Raw genomic sequence first — 12,074 nt, forward strand, 5'->3', positions numbered from 1 at the left:
CTGGGCAGTGTCCCAGCAGAAGGAGGGCAGGAGAGACAGAGGCAGGCAGGGATAACTGTGGCACTGCCTGCTGCAGTTTCCCTCTGGGCTTTAGGGAGGATTTCCCCCTGTGTGTGAGGGAGAGAGCCCCAGGGCCCTGGGCTACTCCCGTTGCCCCTTCCACAGATGTTGCACAGAACCTGCTAACTGCGTAGAGAGTGACCAGGAGGCTGCCCAGAGCTCCCACGTCCCCTATGCAACTTTGGCCATGTCTATTCACGTCTGCCTCCCATGACCTTATCCGATCCCCTTGGAATGCCCATTTCCCAGATGCAGAAGGGGATCCCAGCACACCCTGAAAAATGTTGTCCTCTGTGCTCTGTTCTAGATGAGGTTGCTAGGAAGGCTTCGCCATTAGATTGGCTGGATAAAGTTTTGAAGCCCTTGCAGCCTCCTGCAGGTATGTTCTCACTGTCCCACCAAGGATTAATCATTGACAACCTGGCAGGACCAGGTGACAGAAACTTCTCTGTCTGTTGAGTTACAGGTGCTTCTGCAGGGAGGACTTTTGCTGCTCCTTTTCTGGTTCCTGAACGCAAGCCCAGCACCCATCGCAGGGGTGAGTAGTGTGTCCCTGCTGACCCCACAGACTGAGCCCTGCTTTTGTGCCATCCAGTCATGGGAAATGGAACTACTTTCTCTTAAGGTCCTCCGAGAAGGAAGAACAAACCTAGAGGCAAGAAGAAATCACTTGACTCAAACAACGTCTGGAAACAAATTGTGGAGGAACTGCACAACGGGAATGGTGAGAGCATTTCCCTCAGCCTTGTCCTGGTGCTCAGCAGCTGGGGGCTTTGGCTGCACATCTGGACACGCCATGCCCGGCACAGCGGGAAGGGATCCATGGCAGCCTCACTGCCCTGCTGCTGCTTCCACGCCCTGCAGGGCAGTTTCCCAGCCAGGCCTGGCTGCAGCTTCTCCCCAGCCTCTGCTGGAAGGCATTGGGTATCAGCTGACAGACAGAATAAACAACAACAGACCCTGAAACTCCCCACAATATACTGGTCCTCAGATTAGGAAAATGAGGTGGTTTGCAGCAGGGAGTGATCTGACCCAACCCCAAAAACCTGGCCATGTTCCAGGTCTTTAACAAATACTGCCTCCTGTAGATGCCAGCACCCAAATAGCAAACAGCTCCCTCTGATGCAGCTGTCTTCCCTTCCTTTCTCAAGAGATGCACATAGAGGTTCTGTGGAAAGCAGCATTTCCTGAAGGAAGCAGTCGCTCTTCGTTGCCAGCCCCTGCCACAGGAAAGGAGGAGATGCCAGACACAGGCACAGGCACAGAAGGTAATTGCTGTGCCAGGCTCAGCCCTTGGCAGGGCTGTGTGGCAGCAGCTCTTCCCCAGGGTCTGCCCTGCACAGCCCGGCAGCAGCCAAAGCTGGAGGTGCCTCTGGAGCTCGTTCACAGCCCCGGGGAAAGGGGTCTCGTGCACCAACGTCCCTCCCGCTGCAGCTGCTCTGGAGCTGGCCCTGAGTGCCCAGAGGCCCAAGGCACAGGAGCAGCCCCGAGCGGGAGCCCTGCCGCGAGCCCAGGGCCAGAGCCAGCCTTGGCACAAAAGGAAACAGTTCTCATCTTGGTTTGCTTCCAGACTGGGATACTGGGAAGGATTCTCCATTAACCTGGAGGTTTGAAATTGTGAAGCCCACTGAGAGTTCCGCAGGTGCGTTCTCATGGTCCCACCAAGGCATAATCATTGACAAGCTTGCAAAAACCAGGTGACAGAAGCTTCTGTGGCTGTTCAGTTACAGATGTGACTGGGGGGACAACTTCACCAACTCCTGGCCTGGACAGTGAGAACCGAACCACCTCCCATCACAGGGGTGAGTAGTGTGTCCCAGCTGGCCCCACAGACTGAGCCCTGCTTTTGTGGCATGCATTCATGGGAAATGGAACTACTTTCTGTCAAGATTCTCCAACAGTAAAGCCCAAACACACAACAGACAAGAAATTCCAGAAGCCATTTGAAGTCATGTGGCAACTGCTGAAGGAAGTGCTTCAGGGAGGACAAGGTGGGTGCATTTCCCTCAGCCTTCACCTGGGGCTCAGCAGCCGGGGGCTTTGGCTGCATATCTGGACACCCCGAGCCCAGCACAGCAGGAAGGGATCCATGGCAGCCTCGCTGCCCCGCTGCTGCTTCCACGCCCTGCAGGGCTGTTTGCCAGCCTGGCCTGGCTGCAGCTTCTCCCCAGCCTCTGCAGGAAGGTATTGGGCTTCAGCTGAAAGGGAGCCCGAACAGCATCATGGGCCATGCACACCCTGACATCCCCTGCAATTTCCCTGTCTCTCAGCAGATCAGGAGGTGCACAGTTGTTTGTACAAGGGAGTGCTCTGGCCCAATCCCAAGGGCCTGGGCCTTTTCCTCATTCTTATCCATGTCTTTGAGAAGCATTGCCTCCTGAGCTGTGCCCTTTCCAGTGGGAAACAGCCCCATCTGATGCAGCGTTCCTTTTCCTTTCTCCAGAAGTGGATGCAGAGGCTGTGCTGAAGGCGGCATTTCCCACAAGCAGCAGTCATTCTGTGCCAGCCTCTGCTGCAGGAAGGGAGGCGATGCCAGGCACAGCCACAGGAGGTAATTGCTGTGCCTCTGGGCCTGAGCCCTGCTGAGGCTTGAGCTGCCCTCTCTGCTGCTTGGCACTGCGGGCACAGCCCGGACAAGACGGGCACAGCCCAGAGGAATTGATCCAAGCAGGCTCAGGGCACTCGTGTACTGAGCTGTCCTGCTGGGCTCCCTCCGTGGGAGACACGTCCCGAAACCTGGGAGCGGCTGCACGGGGTGCCCATGGTGGGGAAAGGGCAGAGGGGGAGAGCAAGGCTCCCGTGGGTCCTGACAGGGCCTGGCCATGTGCCCTTAAGGACTGGGCAGTGTCCCAGCAGAAGGAGGGCAGGAGGTAGAGAGGGAGCCAGGGATAGCTGTGGCACTGCCTGCTGCATTTTCCCTCTGGGCTTTAGAGAGGATTTCCTCTGTGTGTGAGGGAGAGAGCCCCAGGGCCCTGGGCTACTCCAGCCGCCCCACCAGGGACATTGCCCAGGACCTGTGCAGAGTGGCCAGGAGCCAGCCCAGAGCTCCCCAGGCCCCTGTGCACCTTTGGCCTTGTCCATTCACACCTGGCTCCCATGGCCTCACCCGACCCCCTTGCAGTGCCCATTTCCCAGAGGCAGAAGGGGATCTCAGCACAGCATGGAAATGGTTCTGATCTGTGCTCTGTTCTAGACTGGAATCGTAACATGGATTATTTGGATGCCCTGCTGGAAAATGGCTTGAAATTCCTGGAAGATGCTGGAGGCAAGTTCTCAGTGTGCCTTTCCTGAGACAATAATCAGTGTCCATGTGACAGGAGCTCACTTGCCTCCATTTCCCTTAACATAATCTCACAATTGAAGGAATCTGGAATTCCTGTGCTGCTCCTTCTGGAGCCCTGAGGGATCCCAGAGGATTGCTGTCAATGGGAGGAAGGAGCATTTAGCTGTCCATTCTCCTCCCATGTGCATTGCCACTCTGTCCTTCTGTGTGCTCTGGGCAGACACAGAGAAGAGTAGAACGGGCAGGGGCCAGGCCCAGGGCTGTGCCACGGGGCTGAGCCTTGCCTGCAGCCTGAGTATCTCCTACATTGTCACGGGAGCTGTTCTGTTCTGTTTTTCTTTGCAGCTGAACCTGTTGCTGAAGGTGATCTGGCTTCCCAAACCACGTCCAGGACTGAGCCTCTGGGAGATGGTGAGGGTAGGTCAAGGCCTTTCCCCTGGGAGAGCTGCCAGCTCAGAGCCCAAAGCTCGGCCGGGGGGCATCACTGCAGGTGCCAGGACAGAGCCATGCACGTGTGTGCCCTTGCCCTGCGCCATCCCCTCACAGCTCCTGCAGCTCAGTGGTGCCCGTGCAGCTGAGCAGAGATGGCAGAAGCTTCTGTGGCTGATGTGTTACAGATGTGTCTGCAGGGAGGACTTCTGCAGCAGCTCGGCTGGATTCTTGGCACCAACCCAGCGCCCATCACAGGGGTGAGTAGTGTGTCCCTGCTGACGCCACAGGCTGAGCCCTGCTTTTGTGGCATCCAGTCATGGGAAATGGAACTACTTTCTCTAAGGTCCTCCAAACTGAAAGACCCATGATAGTGCAGCCAAAACATCTCTTGACACAAATGCATTCCTGAGACAAACACAGAATGGGGCACAGGCAGGACAAAGAAAGTGCATTCCCTGAGCCCTGACCTGGGGCTCAGCAGCCGGGGCTTTGGCTGCCCATCTGGACACCCCGTGCCCGGCACAGCAGGAAGGGATCCATGGCAGCCTCGCTGCCCCGCTGCTGCTTCCACACCCTGCAGGGCTGTTTGCCAGCCTGGCCTGGCTGCAGCTTCTCCCCAGCCTCTGCAGGAAGGCATTGGACATCATCTGCCACACAGCCAAACCGTACCATGGGCTATGCACACCCTGACATACCCTGTAAATTCCCTGTCTCTGAGCAGATCAGGAGGCACAGCTAATTGGAGGAGAGAGTGTTCTGGCCCAGCCCCAACAGCATGGGCATTTTTCCAATCCTTACACTGACTTTTATAAGCATTGCCTCCTGATGATATCACCTCCCTAGTGGGGAATGTTACCATCTGATCCAGCTATGTCCCTTTTTCAAGTGATGGACCAAAAATCTGTGCAGAAGGAGCCACGCCCCGGAGGAAGCAGTGGGTCGGTGTCAGGCTCTACTGCAGGAACAAATGTGATGCCAAGCACAGGTGAAAGCACAGAAGGTAATTGCTGTGCCAGGCTCAGCAGGGCTCAGTTCTTGGCAGGGCTCTGTGGCAGCAGCTCTTCCCCCAGGGCCTGCCCTTGCACAGCCCGGCAGCAGCCAAAGCTGGAGGTGCCTCTGGAGCTCGTTCACAGCCCCAGGGAAAGGGGACTCGTGCACCAACGTCCCTCCCGCTGCAGCTGCTCCGGAGCTGGCCCTGAGTGCCCAGAGGCCCAAGGCACAGGAGCAGCCCCGAGCGGGAGCCCTGCTGCGAGCCCAGGGCCAGAGCCAGCCTTGGCTCCCGACTGGGCAGGGGCTGCACAGGCTCCTGACAGGGCCTGACTCTGTGCCCTGGGGCTGGGGGAGCTGTCACGGGGCAGGGAGGGCCAGGGCTGGCAGTGGCTGCTCAGGGATGGCTTTGGCCCGTGTCCCTCCAAGCAGCCACTGCCCAATCTGCCCACTGCTGCGCTGCCCCGGGCTCTCCTCCCGACCTGCTGGGCTTTGTTGGGTGGCACAGCCTGTGCCAAGGGGCAGCAAGGTGCCTGCAGGCCCCAGCTCTGGGGGAAACAGAGAACGTCCTGCCCACATCCACCCTGCTGCCAGCTCAGCAGTGCAGCACAGCACGGGCTGACGCTCCCCATTGCTCCCACAGGTGCAGCTGGAACCACAGCACATGTTCCTGATTCCCAGAAGGGCCCTGGAGGGGGTTTCTGTCAGGGAACAGGCTGCTGGCTGGGGTTACTGGCAGGCCTACTTCTTTTGGAGCTTGTCTTCATGTTGTGCTGCTTTGGAATCTGGTATTCCTGGAAGAGAAACGGGTGAGTGTTTTGTTGCTCTCCCCCTCAAACAGCTTCTTTTGAAAGTCTACTGCAGACAGGAAACATTCCCAGTGAGGTTGTGGTGTAGGTGTGGCCAGTCCATGATTGTCCAAAGAACAATGCTGAGGGTTCTGCTGCTGCCCAGAGCTTTCATTGGCCTCCTAATTGCTGGGCCTTGTCCTGGCGGGCCCGCTGGGGCTGCAGCCAGTGCTGGCTCCCACTGAGGCTGCCTGGCCCAGAGCAGCCCCAGGGGCACAGGGCAGAGGCAAAGCACGGTGGGGAGGAGAAAGAGCAGGGACGAGATTGCCCTTGAAAGGCAGAGGCACTCTGGGGCCTGCTCCTGCCCAGGGAGCCTGCCCAGATCCGTGGCCTGCTCGCCGGGGCCTTGAGGGGCAGCTGTGCAGCTGGGCCAAGCTGTGCCAGCAGCTCCAGCCGTGCTGGGGAGCCTTGCCAGTTCTGGGCCCTGCTGTGCAGGAGGCTCCCTGTGTGCCACTGGCAGCTGGGGCCTCAGCCACCTCCTCTCTCCACAGATCCACCTCTGGACAGCAGTTTAAAGGCGGCAGCACCTCACACCCGCAGAGCCTGGGCAGCCCTGTCAGGAGTTCTGAGAAGAGGACCCTGGAACAGCCATCTAAGAAGAAACCTGCAATTCTCCCAGTGTAGATCCCACTGCCACCTCTTCTCCCCATCCGTATCCCTGAGCTGCCCTCATCCCCTTTTCGATCTTCCTCTGTCTCGCCCCAGCCCATTCCCGACTTCTTCCATAGACCCCAACAGCAGCCCAGCACCCTCCAGCCCCTCCTGAGACCAACATGTCCCTTCCTCTGCCCCTGAGCCCCCTGGCCCTGCCCTCTAAACAACCCTGTAGGTTACACCCCTGTGAAAAACACCAATTACTTGTTTTTAAAATTTTAATGTTTAATAAAATGGTTATATAAATGGTAACACAATTAGAGCAATGATAATTTGCACAATTTGAATTAGGATAATATGAGACAATTGAAACAAGGAGTTACAGACGTCCGGGCACCTTTTTCTGGGCAGCACAAGTTCAAAAGAGGACACCTGTTATCAGAGGATTAACCCTTAAAAACAATGCCCTCTTGGATAGTCATTCACTTCATACATGAGGCATAAATTCCGTTCAAATACAGGATTCTGTCCTCTCATCATCAACTTCTTCCTCTGAATCCTAACAGTGCCTTCGAGGCGGGAAGAAGTTTGTTTCTTCTTATTAGAGGGCAATGAATTCTTTTTCTCTGACAGATTTATGTGTCCTGTGGCTGCTATCTTGCTGTGAGTCCTATCTTTAAAAAAAAGTATCTTGCATAGCGTAGCTTCTATTTTAATGTTTTTTATAAGCTAAAACTATTTTTAACACACTACTTAAAAGAATTAATAGAGCATTACATTCTAACACAAAACCTATAATATTCATTTTAATATTTGCGAAAAGCCAATCATAAAGTACGCATTCTTCACACCCCCCCATCACTCCCATTCCCACCCAGGTAGGTGATGGCCCCTTCTTCTATTGCAATAAAGAGATGCAGCTGTCACCCCAGTGTCCGGGTGGCAGCAGCAGCAAAGCCCAGCCGGCAGCAGCACAGGCTCAGCTCCGTGCCCAGGAGCAGCCGTGGATGCCCACGGTGTGGGCAGGCAGGAGCCAGGCAGGGGCTGCTGTGACCAGCGGCGGGGTCCCCAGGGCTGGGGCAGCCCATGCTGAGCGTCCCTGGGCTGAGGGCACCTTTCCTTCCCTGGCATCATCTGGGCCTGCACCTCCTCCAGCGGCAAGCCCAGGAAAAGAGGGAAGCCAACAAGAGCATCTCCAGGGACACAGCCTGACCAGCAATTCCAGCAGGCAAAACAAAGCTCCTCCCTAATTAACACACACTTGATAGAACCTAATTGATGGGCCATCACCAATGCGGGGTGCTGCACAGGGTCTGCTCCTCTGGATGAAGGCCAGAAGGGGAAAGAAGGGAAGGGCTGTGTGGCCATGGGGCCCGATGGGGCTGATGAACAGAGGCACAACAGCCCAGCTGCAGCCACACTCCGTTTCCTGCTCAAAACACTCGCCGTAGCTGCCCTGGCCTTCCCCGTAAGGCACCTGGGGGCTTTGGAGGCCCTCATAAGGCACACGAGGGGCTGGGGTGCCTTGTGGGACACACAGGGATATTTTAGGCTCACTCTGAGGCACGGAGGGCGCTGGGGTCCACTAAAAGTCATGCAAGGGATTTGGAATTTTATGTGAGGCATGCAGGAGGTTTGGGATCTCTCCCAAGGTGTGCAGGGCGCTGGGGTCTCTGCTGAGCCACATAACGGAGTTGTGGGGTTGATTTCACATGTGGAGAGGGCTGTGGGCTCTCATAAGCATCCCGGGGCTTTGCGCCCCTCCTGCTGCCCGCAGTGGGGCGGGAGTCTCTGCTGAGGCCCGCAGGGCTCGGGGCCCTCCCGCGCTCCCTCCCGAGGCCCGTCCGGCTCGGGGCTGCCGCGGCCCAGGGGCAGCCGTCGTGCCGGGACGGCGCTGGCGACGGGCCGAGCCGGAGCTGCCCCGCCGGGTCGCGCTGCACGGGCACGGCACAGGCGCTGAGCGCCGGGCAGGCGGCGCCACAGCCCCGGCCCTGCCTCCTTCGGGAATGGGCACACACAGCCCCGCAGGCAGAGCGGCGGCTCCGGGCTCCGCTCGGCGCCCGAGGGGACGGAACGATGCCACAGGAGCCTGGGGAGCCCCGCGCAGGGCCCTGGCGCTGCCCGCCCGCCTCTCCTGTGGCCATCCCAGGCGGCAGGGGCTCGCTCTGGGCGAGCTGCCGGCTCCTGCCACTGCCCTGACAACGCTGAGGGGCGTTCGGGGCCGGGACTGGGCTTGACAGGTAGACAATTCATAGGAGACTTCCTCAGGCCTTTTACAAGATTTACTGCAAAACAACTTATAATCCCAGGCTATATCGTGTGGTTTACCGCCTGGGGATTTGCAGTCTCGTCCCGCGGCCACAGCAGCTGACAGGTGCCGGCTAGCCGCTCCCGGAGTGACCCGTGGAGACCCCGAATCCCTCCCAGGTTTGCTGCCAGGACCCCGAGCTCTGGCTCCGTCTGCAGCGTAGAGAAGCAGGCGAGAGCAGCACTGCCAAGCACTGAGGCGAAGGAAGGAAGGACTGGACACACGTAGGAATGCCGAGGCGCTTTACTGACCCAGCCAGGGCCAGTAACGGTATCACAGAAAAACTTTTGGGGAGGCACTTATAAAGGCGAAGGGCGTGACACGAGGGGACACAAGGGACCAATGAACAAGGCCCACGGGAGGAGCGAGGGACACAACCGAACCAATACCAACGGCACAGGGGAGGGAGAAGCGTCAGGGGACAAATCATGTGTTAAGTAAGGCAAGATTGACACAGAAATTTCTCGAAATGAAAGGGGGCTGGTTACAATGATGGACAGGTAGCTGGCGGGAAGAAAACAATTTTATGAGGGAGAACATGGGGGGAACTGAGGGTCAAACCAAAATCCTAATTTCCAAAAAGAACCAACTTTACAATAAAACCCATATAAAACACACAATGCCACAGGGATTCCTTGAAGATGCTTTGTAACTCCCCGTGGTGCCGGGCCAGGCCGGGTCCCAGCGAGCACCGACACCCAGCAGCTCTCGTGTATGCAGCACGGCTGGCACCGGGAACACGAGTCATCATCCCTCCAGCTGCCCGCTCTGCCTGCAGGCTGTCACGCAGCAGCAATGCTCCAGCCAGAACAGGCATTTTTACATGGTCAGCACCAGTGCTCTTGTGGTCCTGCTAGTGCATCAGAGAGAAAAGCCAAATGTGACAGACAAAACCTGACTGTAGGAGAGGGATGGCTCAGCAGAGGGTCTGGGGACCTGAGGTGCCAGCCAGCGCCCGGGCACTCGGACACAGCCGCAATACCCCAGACTGTCACGCTTCACCTAGGAGAGTATCAAAGCCCAGGGGTTCTTTGTTCAGAGTTCCCCAGAGGCACCAGCTCAAGCTGCCACTGTTCCACCACCATAAAATTGTTTTAAGGATACAGAGGTCTGACACTCTGCTATGGAGGACATTCCACATTCCCAATCTTTTGCACATTTAGGAATGTGATAAACAGGTGTGATTCGTTCTGATAAAAATGAAAACAGTAATCAATGTTGATACAGTAATTAATATTTGAGAATAATAAATAGTTTAAAAGTTGTAATGCCAAAGAAGAGAGGGAAAGGAGGGGCTCTACCCCCTCTTCCCAGCAGATGTTCTCAAGGACCACAGGAAAGCTGCTGAAGATACAGTTGCTAAAAATGACCAAAGAACCTGATTGGATCCAAGAAAATGCTAATTATAAGGGACTTATTGCCTTGATATGTAGATGCAGTGATACGTTAGTCTTGGCTTACACTGTACTGGCTTGGTGCGCATGTGTAACCCAAAGGTGAATTAAAGGACAACGAAGAAGACTACAGGGCCTTATTCAGTGACGACCCCCAAAGACTTGTGCGACCTTACAACCGAGTGGTGGCACATGCGTGATAAGGGTGGTAATGAAGGCGGAGATAGAGATATGACAAACTGAAAACGGGAGGAGATGGTATTGATACATAGCATATAAAGGGTGATTTTCACTTGGCAAGCTTGTACGTGAGGTTGGAAGGGTCCTTGAACTCTGCCCTCCGTACCCCGCAGTATGTTTTGCTTATGCACTATTATTAGAACCAAATTATTCCTTATTTATATATTTTCTAAACTATTCAAATAAAATTGCTGCTTCCTTAAATATTGTTAGGTTTCATTTTAGGATGGGATAATTGAGCAAACATAATTTTTGTGGCGTAACCAGGGACTCTCTCAGCTCCAGGGAGGTGGATAGTTTCTGAGAAGGAGCTCCCCACCAGACTTTTAAGTGGTCCCAAAGCTAGACCACTCTCTCTTGGGAAAAGAGAGTCTTTTTTTTACAATAACGCATAGGCAAATTAGTTTTTACGAGCACGCAAGAGATGCTCCCATCAGAGTGCCGGCTTATAGGAGAAAGAGTACCCATAGAAAACTGCTTTGTGCACGAAGACCTTCGTGAGAAAAGGAGGTTGTGAGTATCACGGGGTTTTGGGTCGGGAGCGCCTGTATGCATGTGTGAGTGTGTGTGGAGTGTTTAAGACGGGGGCTGGGCAGAGCCCCGAAGCAAGTGGGACCTCCCAGTACCGCGTTTTCGCGTTCTCCGTGAGGAGACCGGCCGGGAAAGGGGGGAAGCGAAAGACAAGTGAATGAGTGCGGACCCTGGGAGGGTTTGACCCAGGGGGAAGGAGGGGATCCCTGGTCCAGGCACCTGTGGGACGGTCCTTGGGCAGGAGGTATTGACTCAGCAGGGAGACTGAGAAAGAGAGTGAATGAATAGGTTCAATTTCTTTGGAGGGGTTGGTAGCTGGCAATTTAGTATGTGATTAGATGGTGAGAGGACGGGGCTAATAGATTGAGAAAGAGGGAGAGATAGGAGTGGAACAGGTAGATTGAAAAGGCAGTGTGACAGAGTAGTAAGTGAGGAAGTTGAGCCACGAGGTGTGTGTGGGAAACTAAGACTCTCCTGGTACCGGGGATTTCTTAGTTTGTTGCCGCCAGAAATGGGTCAGGGAAAGAGTAAGTTCCTTGACCAGGGTCTGCGGATTGTGTGAAAAATTCACAGTGGTTTGAGGTATCTGGGAACCGTGAGGGGGGTTCTCAGAGGGGGAGCATTCCTCAGGAAAACCCACTGGGGATGATAATACGGTTTTGGGATGAATGGGAATCCCAAAGCGGACAAAAAGCAAACAGAAAATAGTTAAGTATTACATATTTAAATGGACAAAGGAAATGATCCAGAAAGATAATTTATATTGGCCCAAGTTCGGATCATTTGAGAATTAGATTTTCCAGGCTCTAAATATATATGTGAATTCAAAAGACCCTGTTAATCAGGAGGGGAGTGAGTATGCTGCCTTTTGGAGTCCCGAGGGGAGACATCAGGAAGAAGCTGGAAAAATTAGAACACTGGCAGGACAGGGGACTTCAGGAGTTACTGAGAGGAGCACAGAGGATGTATGTGAACAGAGATGAGGAAAAGCAGAAAGCAGATGCCAGAATTTTGGTGACTGCAGTTAGAGAAATGCAGGCAGCTTTGAATACAGAAAAAAAAATCCGCAGGGAAAAACAAACAGCAGATGTCTGCATCGATTTTTAGGAATACAGGACCTCTGTGTGGTTTTTCCCACCGCAAGAAAAGGCGCTTACAAATTTCTTGCCCTACCTTGAAGGGTGCAGGACCTGGTAGGAACACCTACCAAAAAAACCAAAAATGGTTGCAGGAAGAAACAGCAAGATGAGGAAACTTTTCAGGGAGGTCAGGGGCTCTGTTTAATGAAGGGGACCAAAACACCACCAGAAGAGCCCTTGATAAGTTATATTTTTAGTCAATACAGGAGTTTCTCCCCCGACAGTGACAAAATTACCCCAGGGATGTGAGATAAGTAG

At 54.9% G+C, this 12,074-nt stretch overlaps 1 long non-coding RNA gene across 1 annotated transcript; it reads left to right on the plus strand.

The window, feature by feature from the left end:
- Window positions 1-3,683: 3,683 nt before the first annotated feature.
- On the plus strand, window positions 3,684-4,763 carry LOC141730673 (uncharacterized). The gene is made up of 3 exons (XR_012582288.1): window positions 3,684-3,760; window positions 3,961-4,032; window positions 4,662-4,763. It is a non-coding gene; the product is annotated as an uncharacterized LOC141730673 (long non-coding RNA).
- The last annotated feature ends 7,311 nt before the right edge of the window (window positions 4,764-12,074 follow it).

Source organism: Zonotrichia albicollis, chromosome 12 (genome assembly GCF_047830755.1).
Source record: "Zonotrichia albicollis isolate bZonAlb1 chromosome 12, bZonAlb1.hap1, whole genome shotgun sequence".
Taxonomy (NCBI): Eukaryota; Metazoa; Chordata; class Aves; order Passeriformes; family Passerellidae; genus Zonotrichia; species Zonotrichia albicollis.